This window comes from Culex pipiens, chromosome 3 (assembly GCF_016801865.2).
Source record: "Culex pipiens pallens isolate TS chromosome 3, TS_CPP_V2, whole genome shotgun sequence".
Lineage (NCBI taxonomy): Eukaryota > Metazoa > Arthropoda > Insecta > Diptera > Culicidae > Culex > Culex pipiens.
Window position 1 is genome coordinate 97,807,101 of NC_068939.1, and position 23,661 is coordinate 97,830,761.

At 37.0% G+C, this 23,661-nt stretch overlaps 1 long non-coding RNA gene and 1 other non-coding gene across 2 annotated transcripts; one reads left to right on the top strand and one right to left on the bottom strand.

Annotated features, from left to right (window-relative positions):
• The first annotated feature begins 666 nt into the window (after positions 1 to 666).
• On the top strand, positions 667 to 4,448 carry LOC120424331 (uncharacterized). The gene is made up of 3 exons (XR_005606365.2): positions 667 to 824; positions 3,407 to 3,658; positions 3,788 to 4,448. It is a non-coding gene; the product is annotated as an uncharacterized LOC120424331 (long non-coding RNA).
• A 405-nt stretch (positions 4,449 to 4,853) lies between these two features.
• Positions 4,854 to 4,925, bottom strand: Trnah-gug (transfer RNA histidin (anticodon GUG)). The gene has a single exon. It is a non-coding gene; the product is annotated as a tRNA-His (tRNA).
• Positions 4,926 to 23,661: the final 18,736 nt, after the last annotated feature.

Sequence of the window (23,661 nt, forward strand, 5' to 3'; positions counted from 1 at the left end):
AAAAATGAAAGTTAAAAAAAACTTTGATTCACATTTATTGAAAATCATGTTCGTTTCCAAGGATACTAGATGACACCAGAAAAAAGCAGCTTCTTAATTTTTTTATCTTTCATTTTTTAAAGGGTTAAAATGGATGATATTTTGATGCATTTTGAATTTTGAAATTAAATTGAGTTTTGCCTAAGTTATAGCCTTTTTAAGATTTTTTACGTTTTTGAACCTTCAAACTTTGTGTCCCGATTTGCCCCACTTCCCGTTGACCTATAGTGCTCATATTTTGGCCAGATGCTAGTTTTATATGTACAAACAACCCCTGAAAATTTCAGGCAGATTGGTGAGGTCCAAACGACGTCCCATACAAAGGGGTATGCCCTGTTCGTGGACTCGCTCTTAAAATTTTAACAAAAGTATGAAAAATTCTAAATTATTACAGGTATGATACTATCACAAATTTTCCAATTATTTTACTATTTTTTTGTTTCCTCAAGTGGTCGAGGAGTTTGGATCTTCGGTCTCAAAGCTAAAACTTTATAAAAATGTTAAAAGTGACTTATTATTTGGTTTAAAATACAACAAAAAATTGTCTTAACAATGCATATCAAATAGTTATTTGACAATCGTTTTAAAAGTTTTTTTTTACCATTATAATTTTTATTTCAGGCATTGGTCTGAGGGTGAGAGTGGTTCAGAGTGTTTTTTATGGTTTTTGCAAAGAAATTTAATTATGTTTGAAGGGTTGTGTTCTGTACATCTCAAGGAAACATTGCTGAAAAACCACGTTCCTAAGAACAAATCCTGTCATTGGGGAAGCTTTTTAAAATTTGGTAAGTTTTTGGCCAAAAATGATCATTTGAAAAATCAATCTTCAACCTTTAAAAAAAATCATTCAAAGGGCGTTTTCCAATGAGACACACTATGAAGATCAATACATTTCATGAAAATCATTATGATTTTGCAATTAATTTGTCCACGTGGTTCATGGATGGTCCCTATTTCATTGTTAGTGATATTCAATTTCAATTTTTGAGCAAAGTTACCAACTTTAAACATTAATTAACAACAGTTATGCTAAAAAATACGTACAATAATCAAAAAAATGGTGTTGAATTCAATCACTATAAATAATTGTTAAATTTCAGTAAAAACTTCATTAATTGGTCAAAAATTACGTTCGATTCCTTTTTAAGAATACTTACTTACTTTAATTTTGGAAATGTTTTATAAACAAAAATCAAAGTGTCTCATTTTTAACTATGGACTAAAAAAAGGGGAACAATGAGACAGCTTGGGACTAAGGACAAACCTTTAAATTTGGTCAAATCCAATGAAAGACATTGCAGTCCAACTCATCCCTATGAAATGACGAAATAAATCTGTCAAAATATATGGGCCAACTCACGCAGCAGTTGCCCCGACCTCTCTTCGATTTGCGTGTAATTTTGCCCTAAGGAGTAACTCTTGTACCTGATCACAAATCCAGGTTCCATTTTTCGATAAATTGAGACGGAGGGGTGGTACGACCCCTTCTATTTTTGAACATGCAAAAAATACGTGTTTTTCAAGAATTTCTAGAAATTTGGTGTCAAAGAGACTTTGATGTAAAATTGGACGCCGCGTACTCAGAATAAACAAAAAAAAAACGTATTTTCATCGTTTTTAATGGCCGTTCAAGGACTCCCGCGAAAGACACGAACGACGAAACAAAGATGAACAAAAATAGTAACTTTTTCGAAACATGTTTTCGTTCTTGATAAATGAAAAATTTACCCTACTGGGTTATTGCAGATTTAAAAAGAACATTGAATGTCCCATAAAATGACATGTTCCAACATTTTTTAAAGTTGAGTAACGAAAAATGGCAGAATTCCTGAAGCTATTTCTTGCTTGTAAGTATTTGTAAAAGTAATTGTCTGAATTATAACATTTATTTTTGCAGGTTTCCATAGAACTCCTCCACGCAGAAGTCCTACCCAGATCAAGATCTAACACCACGCACTACCGCTTGGAGGAAAAGCGCATTCAGCCTCCAAAAATGCCGACTTTCGACAACAACAACCAACAACAATTGAGCTGCAATAAATTTAATTCATGTTCTCTTGAAAGCGCACTTTGTCATCGCATCTTCTTTCCTGAGGAGTAAAAAAAGCAAAAAGTTAAGGAGAGTGACCCAAGAAGCGACAGCATTGACAAAATATCACATAAACACAATGAGCAATAATTTTTATTCTCGAGAGTCGAGAGCCAACATTCAACGGAAAAGCGCGCGCGACTTAAGCCACACAGTCCAGGTCGTCCAAGAAAGCGGGACAAGGGGGGGGGACTGAAAAGAACATAAAATTTGTTGAAAGTGAGCGCGTATAGTCTTTTGTGAGTGTGTCTCACTCCAAGATTTTAATCTCCAGCGGTGAGACTCGACGCTTCCATTCACAAATGGCACCACAAAAGGGATGGGGGGGGGGGAGGGTAGGATGGTCATTGAGGGGAGACCCCCTGGAACCGGGACCGGGATACTTGGCCCAGAAGTATAGTAGCCCGGGCAGAGATCGAGTCCGGTTATGAGAGATACGAGAGTCTCGGCAAAGGCTCGGGGCTTGAGTGGGACATAGAAGTTCTGACTTCCTGACCTGCCGCGGAGTGCGCAACCAACAGGAACTCTTTCTCTATTGAAATGTTCATCTTTTTTTGTTTGGATTTTTGGAGCTACTTCTTGAACGGTACGTTTTTGCAAGATTTCGGAACCCGAACAGGCTAATGTTAAGTTTTAGTTCTTTTTACTTGCAAAATTTTATTTTTTATTTTTGAAGTATTTTTTTTTAATTTAGAAAATTTGAAAAATACTCTGGCAGTTTAATTTTTTTTAATATAATAAACAAGTATTTACTACAACTTCACTCTCGGGACTCGTAAGCTCAAACATCAAGCTTGATGCAAGCCGAAAATAGCCTCAAAATTACTCGACTCATGCACTCGAAGCTTCCAGCAGGGCAACCAAAACCCGCAAAGAGATCCAGATCCGGGGCTCCGGGCAAAAATACGAGATAAAACTACAATTTGTTCAAGTGGTGACCATTGTAACAGAACACGTGGAGTCGAGTAGCGGATTCGAGATATCGAATCTTACCCAGAACCATCTCCGAAGCTCCGGAACGCACTGATGAAGTGAGCACTTCTTGAAACAAAACAAAAAAGTGAGCAACGTGCCATCCAATGAGTTTAATGACTTTTGAATTTTATGAATGAACCGAACCAACGCTCAGTTGCTGACGTGAATGGGTAAAGAGTTGCGCGGTTGGAAACCCAAACACGTTCCTCGCGCGAAAAGCCCATACATTTATTAAGAATAGATGTAATTTTAATGGTCCCGATGTAATGTGTCTCATGTCTCACTACCGGTTCTCCATTACAGGTTCCAGTTTCTGATAGCGATTTTTTTTTCAAGATCAAGCGCACACGAAGTAAAATAAGAGCAAGAACACATTTTAATGCGATGATTAATTGCGAAACCGCCTCCGGGCACAAAATTCCGTCGGCCTAGCTACGAGAGCTCAGTAGGCCAGTTCCGCTGCTGGACGACGATGACGACGACGGTGCTAATCACTCAAGTAACCTGCGCCAACTACCCGGCCTACTGCTCCATGGGACGTTCATCGTGGGTCTAGTAAGTGTCCAGAATAGATGTTTCTTTCTGCAGATTTTCAAAAACTTAAATTTGATGTATTTTTTGAATGTTTTTAATTTCGCTTTCGCAAATCATTGTTGACCACCAACAACTCATAATCGACCACAGTGTGCAAACCCAGCACGGCCTACTGACGTCAACCAGCAGCAGCCAGTAGCCGGGAACAGCATTCTATCCCTAATCGAACCGGGTTCCCGCAGCAGTCAAGTCAAGTGGCCGCGTGAGTGTCACTTGCATCACGCGTTCCATAAATTGCTTCGCGCGCGCTCCCTCTCCTGTCACAACACAGCAGTAACTTCCAAACGGGTAATTTTACTGCGCATTAGAAGGGAATTTGTTCGGACGCAATCATCCACGGCCAGAGGGGCTAGGCTAAGCCAGGTTGAGCTAAGCCGTGAGCCGATTAAGTGCTGCTCGGTAAGGTAGTTAACAGCTGAAAAGTATACCCACCTTCGCGTCGCGGGGGCAAAGCTGTTAAGGGCCGCAGAACTTTGCGCGAAGATTACGTAAGGATCCATGCTAGCCTGAAAGAGGATTGTCACGAAACGAGGGGAGAGATGACGGCTTCCGATGATGGCGATTCCAGGTTGGGAGATTGCTTTAAAGATTGCAGGGAGTTAAGACAAACCTGCTAAAGACAGTCAAGTAATCAACAGAAATGTTGAAATCTAAGATTGATGTTTATTTTAGGTATTATATTTTCCATTTTTACCAATAACTGTATCCGTGATGTATTGGTTATCAAATCCGCCTAACATGCGCATTATGGGCTAGCAGGTGGCCAAAATAGAAAATGTTACATTTTTAATTTTTTTTTTCGTAGGTGTTAGCTGATAGTAAACATTTTAACAAAGCAAAATTTCAAATTTCAATGCTGTAGGTGCTATAGTTTCGGATACATACGATATCAAAGTCAAAAATGAGTGTGAAAAGGTTCATTTTTCTAGAGAAATTCTGAAATGTTCAAATGGTCATAATTGATTGATTTTTTCATGAATTTTAAATATTTTTAGAGTTTTGGAAAGGTTATAAGATGAACTTTGCAATTTGACATAGAAAGCAAAAATTATTTGTCATAAAATACAAATTATTAACTTCTTTAATCCAGTTCTCAAAAGTCAAACAGTCTCGCACAAAAAAGTTCCAATAGTCCCAATTTTTTCAGTGGAAATACTGCCGTGACCAGGATTCGAACCTGGGTTACTACGGCCACAACGTAGGGTCCTAACCACTAGACGATCACGGCTGTCTGGGAGGTACAAGTTTCAAGTATAACTGTTTCTTTCGTACGCTGAATGCAACTCTATTTTGAACTCTTTCTCGTTCGCTAAATTATCATTTACGGTTGGCTAACTTAGAGTCAACTTTCATTTAGTTGATTTGTTGTATTATAGTATTGGTTTAGTATGATGAACTATTAGTTAAAATCTATAATTTTACTTTCTTTGAAGCAACGAATGAATCAAATCTCCAAGAATCTCAGAACTCTTCCCAAATGATAGAGCATCGATTTCAAATTACCCACCTCAGTTATAATCGCCCAAAATAAGCGCGCTAAGTGGTCTATCAAACCATATAATTAGAGGATGACTTGACTTGAAGCTCTTTGAACTGGCGCTGGCCGTGTCGTCGGTACGAGAGACCCTCCACCTCAAATCATAACTCGCTGAGCTGAGCGATCCAACCAACCAACCAAACCGGGCCAGAACGCGAACCTTTCGAAAGGGATAATTGAGTTCATTGAGAAGGTACGCGTGCTACCAGAATTGAGCGGCCTCATCGCTGGACGAGTTGGAATGCATCACTGAATGGTATAATTTCTCGAGTAAATGTTTAAATTTGTGAGTTTGCTTTTGATAATAAACTGCCGCTGCTCCAAGAAGGTGGGAACGAGCCAATCAGTCAAGAATGAAATTGATTTCGTGACGGTGGTGTTTGTTTCAAATTAAACCAACCAAACAGGCGAAAAGTCGGAGCAACAACACGGGGAACGAGGCTCATGCACACCACAGCTGATCACAATGTTGCAGAAGATACCTTTGTACTACCTTCTTTTGTTCGACCACAAGTTGGATTTGTTCCACTTTGTTAGATTCGGTTGCAGTTGGTTGGGTCTGGGTTTGAGATTTTTGTGTGTGTGTGTGTCTTTCTGTTAATGTCAAGCACGCTGCTCCGGAAGGTGTTAATATCTTCAGTCAATTATCATCCACCAAAACCGAAATTGTTGAGGGTTGGAATCAACAACGGACGGTCGATACTTAGTTCTGGGAAGATGAAATCTGACAAGAGAATCCATTAACATACGGTTGGTTGGCTGGCTGGGGTTGTCCGTGTCTATTCTGCGCTCTTCGACCTGTAACAAAGTGTCAGCTATGTGTCAAAAGCAAGCAGTAAATTTTGAAGATTGTCATCGTGGGATGCCATTATCATTGCTATCGGAAGTCCCATCGAGGCAAGGGATCGGTAGGCGAAGGTGAGTCTGCCCGAGCAGACGGAAATAACTTGGGAATAAAATTGTTTGATATTTGAAAATACTAGGCTAATAACATTTTATGTTATTTATAACAAGATTTGTTATTCGTCGTTATGATTTTTTTTGTTATTGGATTGTTATTGTTATAACAGACTAATAACATTTTAAGTTATTCTTCAAACAAATCTTTGTTATTATTTTTGTTATTATAGCAACAAATCCGATTATCCCAATAACAGTTGGATGTTATTCCAAAGTTGATTTGGCTTTCAACCAATATCAGACCAATAACAAATTTTGTTATGATAACATAAACTGTTATTAAACTCTTATGCAAATATGGATTTTTCAAGAAGATTCCATAACACTTTCTGTTATTTTAATAGAATTTTGTTATTACCGTCTGCCCGGGTACCGTAAAGATTCAAACTTTGGATTTCCTTCGTTTCATGAATTTATTACATTTGCATTTGGGTAATTCTCCGCCAACTCACACAAAATCGGAAAAAGTTGCCTAGACTCTTCTTCGATTTGCGTAAATCTTTGTCCTTAAGGGTAAATTTCCGTTCCGAGATCCATTTTCGATATGTCGTGACTGAGGGCAGGTACAACCCCATCCATTATTAAACATTGGAAATAGACGTGTTTGCCTTCCTCACTGAGGTAAAGCTATAATAGCTCATAGACCCACCTTCACGTATACCTTTCGACTCAGACTAAAAAATATCTGTTTGTCGGTGAGTTACCAAAATTGCCACTCAGTTTTCTCAGCACTGGCTGAACCGATTTAGGCCAAAACGGTCGTATTTGACTCGGTTTCGTCTCCCATAGATCGAGTTATCCCGGGCAGATGGTAATAACAAAATAATATTTCAATAACAAACATCATTAGTTTGTCTATATAATTTTCCATACAAATTTGGCAGCTGCTCATACAAAAATGATGTATGAAAATTCCAAAATCTGTATCTTTGAAGGAATTTTTTGATCGATTTAGTGTCTTCGGCAAAGTTGTAGGTATGGATAAGGACTACACTGAAAAAAATTATACACGGTAAAATTTTTTTTATGATTTTTATTTGACTTTTTGTCACTAAACTTGATTTGCAAAAAACACAATTTTTAATTTTTTTTATTTTTTTGAAATGTTTTAGAGGACATCAAATGCCAACTTTTCAGAAATTTCCAGGTTGTGCAAAAAATGTTTGACCGAGTTATGAATTCAATACTGATTTAGCATTAGCATTAGCATTAGCATTTTGGAGGACGCCCCACCACCGGAAGGCTCCACAACGCTTATCCCACTGTTTGGTGTGGTTGTGTTAGACCCTCATCCGGAACAATAATCCAACACGGGAGATACCATGTCCTCATCTTTTGATGAGTGTGTAATACAACCCAGGGCATAAGGGGGTCCTGGCCGGGTCCAAACTATCCTCAGGAATGGGGAGGATCGTTAGTAAACACCTATCTAAAGTGCGCAAGGACCCCTACGTCACCTTAGTGGTATAGATGTTTGTAGGGAGGTTTTGGACTCAATGTTAGTAGGAGAGGTAGAACCCTAGGATACACCTCGAAAGGCATTGCGGGTTGGTTGTAACAGTATTCCAAATTCCAATCTTTGCTCACCAAGTCGTCATGGCCTAATGGTTAGCATTTTTGCTTACCAATCCAAAGGACGGGGGATCGAACCCCGCCTCGGGTGACTTTGGTTTTTCGTTCATATTCATCATTTTAAATTTCTGTGTTCTTATCTTTTCTCGTTGGGAGCAGATGGGAATCGAACTCAGAACCATTCGCTTACAAAGCAAACACCGTAACCAGTCAGCCACGGCCGCTCCTCAGTTATGAATTCAATACTGATTTTTTCAAAAAATCGAAATATTGGTCGCAAAAATTTCTCTACTGCATTTTTCGATGTAAAATCAAATTTGCAATCAAAAAGCACTTTAGTGAAATTTTGATAAAGTGCACCGGTTTCAAGTTAAGGCCATATGTAGGTAACTTTTTTGAAAATAGTCGCAGTTTTTCATTTTTTAAAAATAGTGCACATGTTTGCCCACTTTTGAAAAAAATATTTTTGAAAAGCTGAGAAAATTCTCTATATTTTGCTTTTTTGAACTTTATCGATACGACCCTCAGTTGCTGAGATATTGCCATGCAAAGGTTTAAAAACATGAAAACTGATGTTTTCTAAGTCTCGCCCAAACAACCCACCGTTTTCTAATGTCGATATCTCAGCAACTAATGGTCCGATTTACAATGTTGAAATATGAAAAATTCGTGAAATTTTCCGGTCTTTTCGAAAAAATATCTTTAAAATTTTTAAACCATTTCTGACATTTTAAAAGGGCGTAATATTGAATATTTGGCCCTTTTGAAATGTTAGTCTTGATTTAAAATTTTTGAAACATGTTTCCACATAGGTGGATTAAGTTAGTTTTTAAATAATTTGCAGCCTTAAATGGTGATTATATGGAAATTTGGTGTCAAAATTTGATGTAAAATTGAGGACGTACCCAGAAATAAAAAAAAAGTATTTATTAAAAAAATCTGCTATTTTTTGTTGCTCTATGTAAACAATTTTGAGGCATGTAATTTTAATTAAGAAATTTAAAGTTCATTTCGAATCTGCCATAACCCAGTAAACCAATTTTTCATTTAGAACAATATTTTTCCAGTATAATTTCGTGTTTTTCCTTACTTTGCAGTGATTTTTTTAGAGTGTAACAATATTCTTTAAAGTTGAAGAGCAAACAATTACAATAAAATTGATGAATAAATATAAGGGGTTTGCTTGTACACCGTAAAAAATGAATTTTAGAAGGTCAAAAACTTGGTTGATTTAATATTACTTTTTTTAACCTAAAAAATGTTTAAAAATGTGATCCTGATGAAAATTCACCAAAAACTGATAAAAAATTCACCAGTTTCTGATGTAATATTACACCTTTTTTTACACAAATCTGTCACCATTCCCCGATTAATATTATCATATTTTTTTTCTGTGTAGCCATCTAGAATTTTCGAAAAATTGGTTTGAAGTTACTTTTTTGTTTCTCTTTGTTTCGTCGTTCGTGTCTGTCACAATTAACCTTGAACGGCCATGATCAATGACGAAATGTTGAACTTTTCAGCATTAGTATCGAAATAGTCGTTTTTGCAATTCCTTCGTGAAACTTCTTACTTTTCCTGTCATTCTTGAACGACGAAATAGCCTACTTTTCTGTACCAAAAATAACAGAATCGAATAGCAACACTTTTCAAAATAAATGCTGAAAAGTACTACTTTTCAGCACTCAAATGGGTGCTGAAAAGTTGAACTTTTTAGCACTTGTTTCGAAAAGTAACACTTTTCAACATTTTTTTATTGAAACGATTTATTGACAAAATACATGAAAATTTGACATAAAATTTCACTTAGTGTGTGCTTTTTGGCATTGCAAAAAATGTTGTATGGAACTCGTTGCAAAACTTGATTTTTTCAGCACTCTTCGTATTTATCCAACTCGGTGAACCTCGTTGGATGAATGTACGACTCGTGCTGAAAAAATCCTCTTTTTGCAACTTGTTGCATAAACTACTATTACTAAAACTTACATAAACTACTAATCCTATTCAAAAGCGACAAATAAGTTGATGTCTCAATGTGAATTGTAGTCCCAACCAAAGGTATTTTTCTTGTTTCTGTAAGTTTTAGTTTTTTAACATCTTCGGCGATCTCATGCACGTAAACTTCAACAAATAACAGCCAAAAGATGTTTGTTTCTATAATTTAAAAAGATTGTTTTTCCTCTTTCTCTCTTATACCTCATTCTTTTGAAAGGCATTACCTGCGTCATCCATTTCAAACAAAACGAAAATAAGATGAGTAAGAGCAAACTTAAGTTTTTTTTTTCATTTTTTTGAGGAGAAGAAGCTGAGGAAGAAAAAACTTACGCAAACATCGAAATTGAAGAGTGGCACAACTCGACAAAATTCTGACCGCAGAACCTTACCTGTCCGTTCGGCCGTTGTTGTCCCTCTCTTCCACGTGTGTGCGAAGCGCTGCACCTTTCTCAGCTCATTGAGAAAAATGTAAATTGCTACACATGTTGCCTGAAATTAACAAAAGGGAAAAAAATCAAAGAAGAAGCAGAAGCCCATTACCTTACACCCTCTCCTCAATGAGACTGGGATGAGGTTCTTTTCAGGAGGCTGGGAAGATACTCGAGCCGAGATAAGAGGCCTGGTGGCGCACCTGTAGACATTTCGGAAGCCAATACCCCTGGAGGGTTGGAGGGAAGGAACCTGGAGATTTGAATAAATTTGTCGATTTCAAATGCAAATGGTGAGGAGTGTGAGGCTCGAGCTGCAGCAGCTGAGAGTTGTGTTGGGCTGGCGATGATGGTGAGATATGCTTCTTTTTTTATGCGTCAGCGCCTTAAAAAAAAGAGGAGGAAGGGAATTCTGAAGTAACAACACGAGGTGGCTTGCTGCCGAACTTATTCACTAATGCAAGCTGATTGTCAGGCTTTTCGGGTATTTTTTGCTGCAGGTTTTTGTTTGCTTTTTGGTTGGTTGGTTGGTGGCAGTCAGTAGCACAATGTGCGGTAACAGTTCAATGGGTGGCAAGGTGGTTTTTTTGGACTGACAATTAAATATGTTAATGGCGTTTGACGTGAGGATACCTGCATCAAAGTTTGAAATACCAGATGGGTGTTTCAACAATTGTTTGACAAATCATTATCTCAAATCTTACTTCAAATTTGTCAATTCAAACGTTTGTATTTTATAGATTGAAATGTTAAATGTTATTTTCTCATCTCAAATAAAGCATTTTAATTTAAAAAAAATAAAAAAAAACTATAAATATTGAAATAACAAGCCATAGTTTCAGTTTCAGCATTTGCATGGAAAAGTGTTTTAAAATGCATTTAACACTAGTTCAGTTGTTATGCAATCATAATTTTCAAAAAATTAAAGATTTGAAATAAACTTGAATATCGAAAATTTTCAAAATTTCTAATTATTTTCAAATCGACTCAAACGAGCTAAAAATAATTCTTAACGCAGGGAAATTGAAAATTAAATTGATTTCAGTTGATTGTACTCAAATTTCCATTGAAATTTTGAAGTTTTTTTTGAAAAAAATGTTTTTGCCCCCCGATTTTTCAGGCCAACTATGAAAGGGGGGGGAGACAAAATCTTTAATTGAAATTCCTTTAGACTAAATAAATAAATAAAAGAAATATATTAAAATTCAAAGAACACATTTTTAAACTGTTTTAAACTATCTAAATACTGCTATCATTGTTCAGATTGAAGTGTAGCTAATTACCAATTAACATTTTTGAGCTAATTCTATGATTAATGCTAGAAAAACATACAAAATATAATGAAAATATAGATTTTATAACTGCTTCAAAAATTTCAAAAAATATTTTTCCCGTTTCCCGTGAAAATCAGAATCCGGGAAAATTGGACGCCCTAAATTTCACGTAAGATAATGAAAATTATGACATTAAGTTTTTCTTCCTCAAAATCACTTGAAAAATAAACCTCCTAGACCAACCTTCACGTATATATGTATTAGGGTGGGTACGGATTTTGAAAAGTTCTCAGATCAAGTTCTGGTGTGGTTCCCCTTATAAGGCATACACAAAGGGACTCTCACGCCAAATTTCAGCTCATTTGGTTGAAAACTGGCTTGTCTCAAGCGGGTTCAAGTTTACATGGAAATTACTATGGGAAATTTTAAATTTTCATTGATTCGCTCCTACATGCCTGGGGAAAACATGTAGAAACTTCTAGGATGGCCAGAAATGAGTGGAATCGTCTGGAGAACAACTTTCCCTAAGATACCAGGTCGATTCGTTCAACCCCCATCGAACTCAACGGCAATACATCCGGAGTTTGCGGAACCAACGGTTTTCCCCAGAAAAGCATCAAATTTTCCTTAGCATGCTAAGAATGCTTGATGAACACCGCGACGCCACATGTCAAACAGCCACACGTGGACTAGCATCGCCAATAAAAAAATACATTTTATTACTTTTTGAACTATAGAATTATCATTTATGTTGATCCTGAAACTATTTAGCTGTATTCTAAACCTCCAAATAAGAAAAAAAAATGTTATGGTGCAAATTTTACAATCACGTGGTAGCTGTTTGACATGTGGCGTCGCGGTTTTCATCAAGCATTCATAGCATGCCAAGGAAAATTTGATGCTTTTCTGGGGAAAACCGTTGATTCCGAAAACCCCGGATGTATTCCCGTTGAGCTCTTTTTGGGGTTGAACGAATCGACCTGGTCTCTTAGGGAAAGTTGTTCTCCAGACGATTCCACTCATTTCTGGCCATCCTAGAAGTTTCTACATGTTTTCCCCAGGCCTGTAGGAGCGAATGAAAGATAATTCAAAATGTCCCATAGTAATTTCCATGTAAACTTGAACCCGCTTGAGACAAGCCAGTTTTCAACCAAATGAGCTGAAATTTGGCGTGAGAGTCCCTTTGTGTATGCCCTATAAGGGGAACCACACCAGAACTTGATCTGAGAACTTTTCAAAATCCGTACCCACCCTAATATGTATATCGACTCAGAATCAAATTATGTATAAGCAAATGTTTTCGGTTGCCGAAGTCCCAAGTTATATGTTGCACTTGTACGTGTGTCAAATGCGTTCTTACCTTAAATCGCTTTGGCCAATTGTCGCACTTCCTACATTAATTTTCAGGGTGTGTCAAGATAGCACGACAAGATTTAAACTACTTTCATATGTAAAGTGACAACAATGCATGGAGTTTTTTTGGGTTTTTATGGAATATCTCAGGACTGAAATTGAATTTTTGGGATCTGTGAAGGTCAAAAGGTGAGGCATTGTGAGCTGCATAAAATGGCGTTTTTAACTCAATTTGGCCCAAAATGCACGTGCGACAAGATAGCACGACAACGAAAGCTTACTTGTATTTACAATTTTTATTCTTTTGGATTGATTTTTTTAATTGGAGCTTTTATCGGTAAATATTGAAACATTTGTCTATTTTCGTTGCTTAGATTTCATTTAGAGAATTTTGTTATTTCTTTTTATCTTGTTTGATATTTTTTACGAGATCATCTCCTCCCCAAAGTCAAGGTCACAAATACATGGCCAAAGGCGTTAATCACACATTTTGTCAAGTGTCATCATCCAACAACAAAGTAAACTCTCCTCCCGGCCAAAATCACACTTAAATAAAGCGCGCTCTTTTGTCATCGCAATAAAACACGAATATGTAAATTAAAAATAAAACTTCGATGCAGGTCGCTCTTGTGGTGCGGGCACAGATCCGTCATTGACAGTACCGGGTCACCGAAGAACTGGTGGAACTGACCCAGCTAGTGGGCAAGTGGCCATAAATTATCGCCGAAAGAGAATTTTTCGCCTTCCCGCCGCAGGAGATTCTCGCGCCTTTGCGGCTTCAATCATGCACTTTCAATAAAATGGCCTAATTTATTGCATTTCCCGCGGCTTTTCACCGCGATCGACCTGCCGCATTAAGGTAAGCGGTCACCGGCAGGGGTTACCCCCAAAAGCCGAAGAAAGAATTTTCGGGCGCTCGTAAAATTCCTAGAGAGATGTGAATAAAATAAAACAAACTCGTTAAAGTTCTGTGGGGAGTTGTTTAAGCTCTTGCCAAATAAAAAGGGCTGTGGTGAAGAGTTCAGGTGGAGGTTCGTGTGAGCCGCTTTCACGGCCGGGGGTAGGTTGAACCGGGGCGATGAAATCGATATGACCGCCAGCGGAACCATGAACAACGGTGGACCGTAACGAGGCCACATGCAACCCAGCCAACCAACGGCAACGGCAATAACACGTTAGGCTGTGTCCTGTCACAATAAATAATCTCGTTACGCCGGTGAACCATCGAGCGACAGGTGCTTCTGGACTGGCTGTGCTGAGCGGGTTTCGAGCAGTTTTGGTATTACCACGGGGTTTTTGAGTAAATGTGTGTTGAAGAGAGAATTTCGAAGAAGTTGACGAGGTGGTTGACGATTATGATATTTCATAACTTAACACGCAAAAGTTTCTTCAAAATTATAACAAAACAAAATCTCACCTCATTCAAGGTGATCTTGGGCAAAAAAATGCAATAATTATAATTTATTAAACAACTCATCTAATGCACAGAATTTAAACTGACTTTTTACATTTTGTGTTGGTGTTCACAGACAATTTGTAAGTTAATGAAACGAAATTTATATTTCAGTTTTAATCGGAAGGGTTTTGGGTTATCAAGCAACAGGGTATATTTGCGTTGAATATGTTCCTTGTTGATCAATTTGAACAAATGGGCTCTTTCGATTCTTCGATAAGAAAAGGAAAGGATACAGAAAATCTGCCTCAGTTTCAAAAATCAAATCAAAAACAATGTTGATTTTTGATTTTTTGCTAAATGTTTCATCGGAATATTTTCTCATGTCATGTCACTTAAATGTATGTAAGCTATGTCCGGATCTATCATCCGACCCATTGTTGGTTAGGTAATCGAAAGACCTTTCTAACGAGTCCAAAACATTGAAGATCTGGCAACCCTGTCGCTAGTTATGACCACTTAAGTGATATTTGTGTACTTTTTTGACGCCGGATCTCACTTAATTGTTTGTAAACAAATTCCGGATCAATCAAGGTACCTGTTTTTGAAAATCTAATCAAGAGAACTTCCAAACGAGTCTGAGTGTGGCAATCCAGTTTAAGTTATGATTGTTATGATTATTCCAAAGAATTAATAATTCAGATTAAACATATTTCCGGATCAATTTTTAGGAAAAAGGGCATAAGGGGCATAAACCACATAGGTGGATTAAGTTAGTTTTTGGAATAAAAATACATTGAAAATGCGTACAACTTGTAAACGATGGACTACAGTCATCCCACATATTCGGAACACCCACAAATTCGGACCACTTTTGTGGTAATTTGTCAATAGAATGCAAAATGCAACTTTTCTGCCGACCCTGCTATTTTTAAGGCCTTTATTTGGACATTCTCTTGCTATTTCACCAGTAAAAGTAATACTTTTCAAACAAAAACTGCATTTCAAGACTATTTTATCCAGAGCAGCAAAATACTGCCTCCAAATTGCCCGTTCCATGATTGTGGGATGTTATTGTGTCTCCCACAATTGTGGAGCACCTGAATTTAACTGATATTTTCACAAAAAAGTTATCAGACCATTCATAAAACATCACTAACCATGAGTTCTATTGGTTTCAGAGTTCAAAGTCATTATTTTGCAAAAAAATATGTACACCTGGAGAGAAAAAAAAGTTTGTTTACATCGTAAGAAAAAAGTGTTCCGAATTTGTTCCGAATATGAGGGATGAGTGTATATCGAGTTAAACTATGAATTCATTTCGTTTGCAAATTTAAAAATGCAATCTGTTTTTTTTTTATTTTTTTGTTTGAAAATATTTTTAATTATTTTTTCCAAAAATTGTGTTTTCATTATTAGTCTATGCCCCACCCAAAACTCCAGCGCAAAAAAAAAAAACATTTTAGTCTCGGAAGACGAATAAAAAAATCGCAAGAAAAATAATTTTTTATTGGGAATTGCAATGTTGCAATGAAAAGTCAAATAAAAACAACGTGATTATATGGAGCTTTGTACAGAAAAAATAATGTTGCAAAATGGCTTCCTTTGACGTAAAGAACACAAGGACAAAGTTTCATTTAAATCGAAAATACACAGAAGACGATTTGCGAAAACGTAGAGTAAGCATAATGCTACACAGCAAAAAATCCGATGGTAAAATCGCATGTAAAAGCATGCACATCACCTTCGTCAAAATAAACACTTAATATTACACACTGCATGTACAATTTTTGCAACACACAAAAAAAAGTTGCAACCGACGGGATTCAAACCCAGCACCAACAGTAAGAATTGGCGCTTTAGCCCATTCGGCCTTACAGATTTTCATCAGACTGATGAAAATCTGTAAGGATAAACGCATATATGAGCTTGACATTTCGGTCAAGTAGGTTTCCCATACTGATGGGTTACATATTTCAGAGTGTAAAATCACATAAAATTTCATAAAATAATGCAATATTTATTATACATCCAGGCCTTTAACACGCAGCTGGATTACTACTAGACCTACTTTTTTAGTTGAGCAACTCTCTACGAAATCGGCCGATTTCGACCATTTTTATTTTTTTGTATTTTTTTATTCGACTCAAACTTTGTGGGGGCCTTCCCTATGACCAAATAAGCTATTTTGCGTAATTGGTTCACCCATACAAGTCTCCATACAATTTTGGCTGCTGTCCATACAAAAATGGTATGTAAATATTCAAACAGCTGTAACTTTTGAGTGAATTTTCTGATCAATTTGGTGTCTTTGGCAAAGTTGTAGGTATTGTTGAGGACTTTTGAGAAAAAAATAGGTACACGGAAAAAAAATTTGCAGATTTTTCTATCAACATTTTTTTCACTAAAACTCAATTTCCCAAAATACGTATTTTTTGATTTTCGAGATTTTTTGATATGTTTTAGGGGACAAAAATCCGCAACTTTTGAGCCAAAGAGAAACATGGTCAAAAAATCTGCCGCCGAGTTATGATTTTGTGAAAAAATAGTGATTTTTGGAAAAAATTGAAGTTTCATGCAAAAACAAGTTTGACATTACTTTTTAATGCAAAATTGAATTGGCAATCGAAAAGTACTTTACAGATTTTTTGATAAAGGGCTCCGTTTTCAAGATATAGCCACCGAAAGTTTGATTTTAGCGAAATATTTGCAGTTTTTCAATTTTTAAAAATAGTGACCATGAGTGATCATTTCTAAAAATATTTGTTTTGAAAAGTTCAGAAAATTTGCTATAAAATTGTCTAAGAGACATTGAAGATTGGACCTCTGGTTGCTGAGATACAGCGGCTTAAAGAAAAAGAATTTTTTAAATATTTTTTTCGAAAAGATCGGAAAATTTCACGAATGTTTAATGTATTAACATTGAAAATCGGACCATTAATTGCTGAGATATCGTCATTAGAAAATGGTGGGCTGTTTGGGTGAGACTTAGAAAACTTCAATTTTCGTGTTTCTTTTTCTTAAAGCGGCTGTATCTCAGCAACCCGAGGTCCAATCTTCAATGTCTCTTAGACAATTTTATAGCAAATTTTCTAAACTTTTCAAAAAAAAATATTTTTAGAAATGGTCGCTCATGGTCACTATTTTTAAAAATCGAAAAACTGCACATATTTAGCTAAAATCAAACTTTCGGTGGCTATATCTTGAAAACGGAGCCCTTTATCAAAAAATCTGTAAAGTACTTTTCGATTGCCAATTCAATTTTGCATTAAAAAGTAATGTCAAACTTGTTTTTGCATGAAACTTAAATTTTTTCCAAAAATCACTATTTTTTCACAAAATCATATCTCGGCGGCAGAATTTTTGACCATGTTTCTCTATGGCTCAAAAGTTGCGGATTTTTGTCCCCTAAAACATATCAAAAAATCTCGAAAGGGACCATCCATAAACCACGTGGACACTTTAGGGGGGAGGGGCGATTGTCCACGACCCATACAAATAAGATTTTTTTTGTATGGACAATTGTCCACGAAGGGGGGGGGGGGTAACAGATTCCCAAAAAAGTGTCCACGTGGTTTATGGATGGTCCCAAATCAAAAAATACGTATTTTGGGAAATTGAGTTTTAGTAAAAATAAAGTTGATAAAAAAATCTACAGATTACAAATACAGAAAATTCACTCAAAAGTTACAGCTGTTTGAATATTTACATACCATTTTTGTATGGACAGCTGCCAAAATTGTATGGAGACTTGTATGGGTGAACCAATGACACAAAATAGCATATTTGGTCATAGGGAAGGCCCCCACAAAGTTTGAGCCAAATCAAAAAATACAAATATAATGCATTTCCGGTTTTGGTAGAGAATTGCTCAGCTGTGTAGTTTGATTGAGATTATTCTTTTCCGTAATTTCGCTGCCGGCCAGCGGGTATAAGATTGAAAACACACTGAGTTTTTCCGAACAACTAGTTTGGACGAAAGAAGGGAGCTTCGTTAGCCCACAACGGAGTTTTAACATATTTTTGGGAACTAAATGTTTCTCAAATTCAGAAAAATGAGGCAATTAAGTTTTGCTGTTATATATTGGAATATTTAACAGATATTTGAAGAAAATACACCAGTTTTTTTTATTCCCTCCAACTCAACTTAAAAAGAGTCAACCATGTGCAAATGCGTTGCATCGGGAAGCACCTTAACGAGCTTCGTTTAACTAAAAGCACACACACACCTTTTCCTGTCATCACGTTAGCAAACTCAAGAAAAAGAGGGTTAAACTGCGTGACCGCGAGGCACGAGCCATCCAAAATCAGCTGTTCAGCTGGTTCCAGCGAGGACTTCAATCGATAAGACGACAGTGCGCCGTCAGGTTAGATTATCTCCAACTAAATTAAAGGAAATCGTAAAAAGAAGGAAATTTGAAACACTGCCGCAAGGTGGATTAAGCGCGCGCAGATGAAAACCAGAAAAGGTCCACCCTTCTAATCGTGTGACACGTGGTGCTGCGACAGCAGGACTTACCCTGTACGCAAAGAAAGGAAAGCAAGGACATCTTGAAGAAGGGGTCGCCTTTCGTATATATCCTTTCTGCTGTGTTCGAGCCTCATTTAGACGCAATTCAATTTGGTCAGCCCGAAGAGAGGAGAAAAAAAACCATTCCTGGTCCTTTTAATTGTGTGTCCTTTGAGTTTAACTCTTCCCTTAAGGGACGACGTTTTTTTCCTTCCCTCGAGCTAACCATTATTGTCAACCCGCTGCAGCATTTGTCGTGCAGCAGACGTTTGACTAATAAAATATTATAAGCAATAAATTGTGTTAAATGCTCCTGAAAAGTTTGGAAGACGTTGTTCAATGAGAGAGTTGTAAAATTAAAAAAAAAGAAAACCTAGAAACCCTGATGACGTTCAGCCCCATTGCACACCTTGTGCAGACACTCGGTTTTTGGTGACAACACCTTGGATATGTACGCGTCCGTGAAACAAGCCTCGGAGAACCTGCTCTTAATTGAAGAAACAAAAGAAGGGAAACGACATTGCCGTTGCGACCGGTGAAAATGACGGTACGATAAGGTACTTTTTACTAAAAAACGACAACGTGAAATTAAGCGTTGTACGTTTCATGGAACCAGGGAAAAACACATGTCGTCCGGAACGGATTGGGAGCGGGTAGTTTTGTTCCGTTTGTGCGCATTTTCATTGAGGAAGTTGACTAACGAAAAGTTTCACTGCTATCAGTGAAGGTTAAAGACGGTTTGGATGTTGTCATATTTTGTGTTATGTAATTTTTTATTCAACAAGGTTTTTGTAGTATCATACTGATTGATTTAAAGTGATATCATATGTGTTTTCTTGACAAACACGATCTGGCTATCAAGATTAATGGAACAAGTAAGCCCTCGGACATTGGCGATGAAGCCATCGAATACCTAGGCCTAGACCGGGAAGCTTACGTAACTGCAACTAGACCAGATCGATAAATAACCCCTTCGCAATTGTACCAGTTCGTCAGCGTCTGTGAAGGAGGCTTAGCACAAAGCTCACGCGGCTCAGTTACAATCACTCGTGGCTCACGTGGCCCGGCCACCGAAGCAATTATGAATTCCTGCCACTATCTGACGATGCCACTCGAGGGCCACTTGCCTCAAACAACAACAAATCGGGGACATGCCACTACTGGTCACTGCCAGAGCCGGTGCCGCCGTCGCCGAGGACAAATTCATCTCCACTCTCCTGTCAAAAGTGACCGTCGTCGTCGTCGTCGTCGTCGGTCGCGTTCAATAATAAAATGTGTCATCAGCGTCTGTCCCCGGACAAAACAACAAATCACCCCACTTCTTGCAATGTCCAATCTTGGCCCCAGTCTCGCTCTCGAGAGGAAGAAAAACTCTTGGCCACTGCAGCCAAGGGACTCCCTTTGAGGGAAGGCGCTGGAATTGCCGACCACGACGACGTTTTGCGCACAATGTGCATTATAAGTTTGATTGATTGATTGCTGTCATTATGAAAACGTTTGAAATGAAAATTGCCCAACGTTTTGAAACCGACAGCGCGGGCAGTGTTGGGGATCGCGGCTGTGATCGTCGTCTAAATCGAGCGGTAATCGATCGATTAGAAGTGTTCGTCCACGGGGAGGGACCGTCCGCGAAAGTGGTCACGATTTCATGGCATAAATCTGCCGTGGAATCATCCATCGGCGGACTCCACATTCGTACGCAATCGAGCAGTAATTAGTTTGGTACGTGAAGAGCTGAATTCTTGCACTAACTTTAAGCTCGCTGAAGTGATAAATTTTCCACGATACGTGAGAGATGTCAGCAATTCGACTGGTTGAAGGTTGAGAGATTGCAGAGGTCTGGATGATATCATTGGATGAACAGTTGGTTGGGTTCGTCACTTGAAACAAGCAGTCTCCCCAAAAGTTTGCCTGTCCTTATTGTAATTTTTAAAAGTTTATATCTTAAAATCAATAAATCATAAAAAATATTCAATATGCATACCAACCGCTAACTCACACAGCAGTTGCCCCGACCCTTCTAAGATTTGCGTTTTTTGATATCTCGTGACGGAGAGGCGGTACGACCCATTTCATTTTTGAACATGCGAAAAAAGGGATGTTTTTCAATAATTTGCTGCCTGAAACGGTGATGAGATAGAGTTTTTTTTGTCAAAGAGACTTTTTATGTTTTTTAGACGCCCAATTTAATGGCGTACACAGAATTCCGAAAAAAACGTATTTTTCATCAAAAAAAAAAAACTTAAAAAGTTTTGAAAATTTTCTCATATTCCGTTACTCGACTGTAAAAATTTTTGGAACATGTTATTTAAACAAAATTCATTAATTCAGACCACACAATTACAAAAAATTTGATATACAAACATAAGGAGTATGCTTATAAACATCATTTAACGCGATTTTTTGAAAAAAAAAATGTTTGAAAAAGTTGGTCGTAGTCGATCATGGCCATTCGTCACCCGCGACAAAAACGGACGACGAAACAAAGAGAAACGCAATAAGTAAATAAAAAGTAAATAATTTTCGTAAAACCGCGATAACTCGTGATGTTTATAAGCTAACCCTTTATGATTACATATCAACATTTTTGTAATTGTCTAATCTACAGCTTTGTAGAACATTATTACACTCTAAAAAATAACCCATTTTTTTACAGTCGAGAAACGGATAATGGAAGCATTTTCAAAACTTTTTCAGAGTTTTTTTTTCGATGAAAAATACGTTTTTCGGAATTCTGAGTAAACCATTAAGTCTAAATTATTGAAAAACACCTCTTTTTTCGCATGTTCAAAAATAAAAGGGGCCGTACCGCCCTCCGTCACGAGATATCCAAAAACGGATTCGTGATAAGGGACAAAAGTTACCACTTAGGACAAAGTTTTACGCAAATCGAAGAGGGGTTGGGGCAACTTTTCCCGATTTCGCGTGAGTTGGTAGAGAATTACCCACATTCAAATCTTGAAATCGTCATTTTTTCAAAATATCAGATCTTCATATCCAGGGCTGTGGAGTCGGAGTCGGAGCAAAAAAATTATTTGTTATAAATCAAGTGAATTCCCATTTTTTTATATTTTAAATTTATTTATTGAATTGCGTGCACTGCGTTGGCATTTTTTTTGTTTAATTTAATTATTGGTTCAAGATATTTATCAAATAGATCAGATGTTTACGAAGCATTTTTATTGTGATTGGAAAGCTCACTATCAGTATTTAACAAAAATAATTATCAACAATTGTATCAATCTTCTACTTGGAACGCAACATGCTCATTTTGTATGTAAATAAAAACAAATCAAAGTGTCGTGCTGAAAACATTTCAAGCTGACAAAAATATCGAAAATAAGTTGCAACTAATTTTGAAAGACAGTTAAACCGGCGCTCTTATGCCTCGCATATGCAACTTTGCATATACGAGTCATTGAATTTATTAGATATATCGATTACCCCAATGTTTACAATTTCTCGACAAAACTCATAAAGTGTTGATCCTTAGATAATATCGTTGAACAAGTTTTTTTAATGCCTTAAATCGGGGTGATATAATTGATATAATTTAGTTTATAAATGTTAGAATTTTCTCACGATTTGTATGTTTAAAGTGTGTACTGGGCTGGATCACACAATGCCCATGTACGTCTTCTCCAATAAATTCAAAAAAGCTTTAAAAAATAGTTACTTTGAACATTGTTTATTTCAAACCAGACCTGAATTTTACTTAATTCAGTTAAATTTACTGAAATCTGCACTACTGAAATTTTCAGTAAATGAAAACTAGTTGAAAAAAAAACAATTGAAAATTATTGTTGCTAGCTTATTAACTTACAAAAATGAATGTAAATTTAATGTAGTTAAATAAAATGTTCCAATTTTTCAAACAACAAAATTCTAATTTATTCAGATAATTGTTGTGCTAAAAATGTGTTTTTTTATAATAAAAACTAACTTAATCCACCTATGTGGTTGATGCCTTCCTCACCTTTTACCAAAAATGGGTATATGAGTGGTTTCATCATTTTTTTAGATCCAGAAAAAAGAACATAATGTATAACTTATGTGGTCATAACTCGAGACAGGGTTGCCAGATCTTCAATGTTTAGGACTCATTGGATAGGCCTTTCAATTACCTAACCAACGATGGGTCGGATGATGGGTCCGGTCATAGTTTACATACATTTAAGTGACATCCGGCTTCAAAAATGTACATGAATACCACTTAAGTGGTCCTAACTCGAGACAGGGTTGCCAGATCTTCAATGTTTTGGACTCATTGGAAAGGTCTCTTGATTACCTAACCACCAATGGGTCGGATGATGGATCCAGACATAGTTTAAATACATTTAAGTGAGATCCGGCTTCAAAAAAGTACATAAATACCACTTAAGTGGTCATAACTCAAGACAGGGTTGCCAGATCTTCAATGTTTAGGACTCATTGGAAAGGCCTATCAATTACCTAACCAACGATGGGTCAGATGATGGATCCGGACATAGTTTACATACATTTAAGTGAGATCCGGCTTCAAAAAAGTACATGAATACCACTTAAGTGGTCATAACTCGAGACAGGGTTGCCAGATCTTCAATGTCTTGAACTCATTGGATAGGCCTTTCAATTACCTAATCAACGATGGGTCGGATGATGGATCCGGTCATAGTTTACATACATTTAAGTGACATCCGGCTTCAAAAATGTACATGAATACCACTTAAGTGGTCATAACTCGAGACAGGGTTGCCAGATCATCAAAGTTTTGGACTCATTGGAAAGGTCTTTCAATTAACTAACCAACGATGGGTCGGATGATGGATCCGGACATCGTTTACATGCGTATAATTGAGATCCGGGTATTTGTGAAACACATTTTTATACGTAACTTTTGAACTACTTATCGAAACTTCAAACAATTCAATAGCAATGTATGGGACCCTAAACCAAGTCGAAT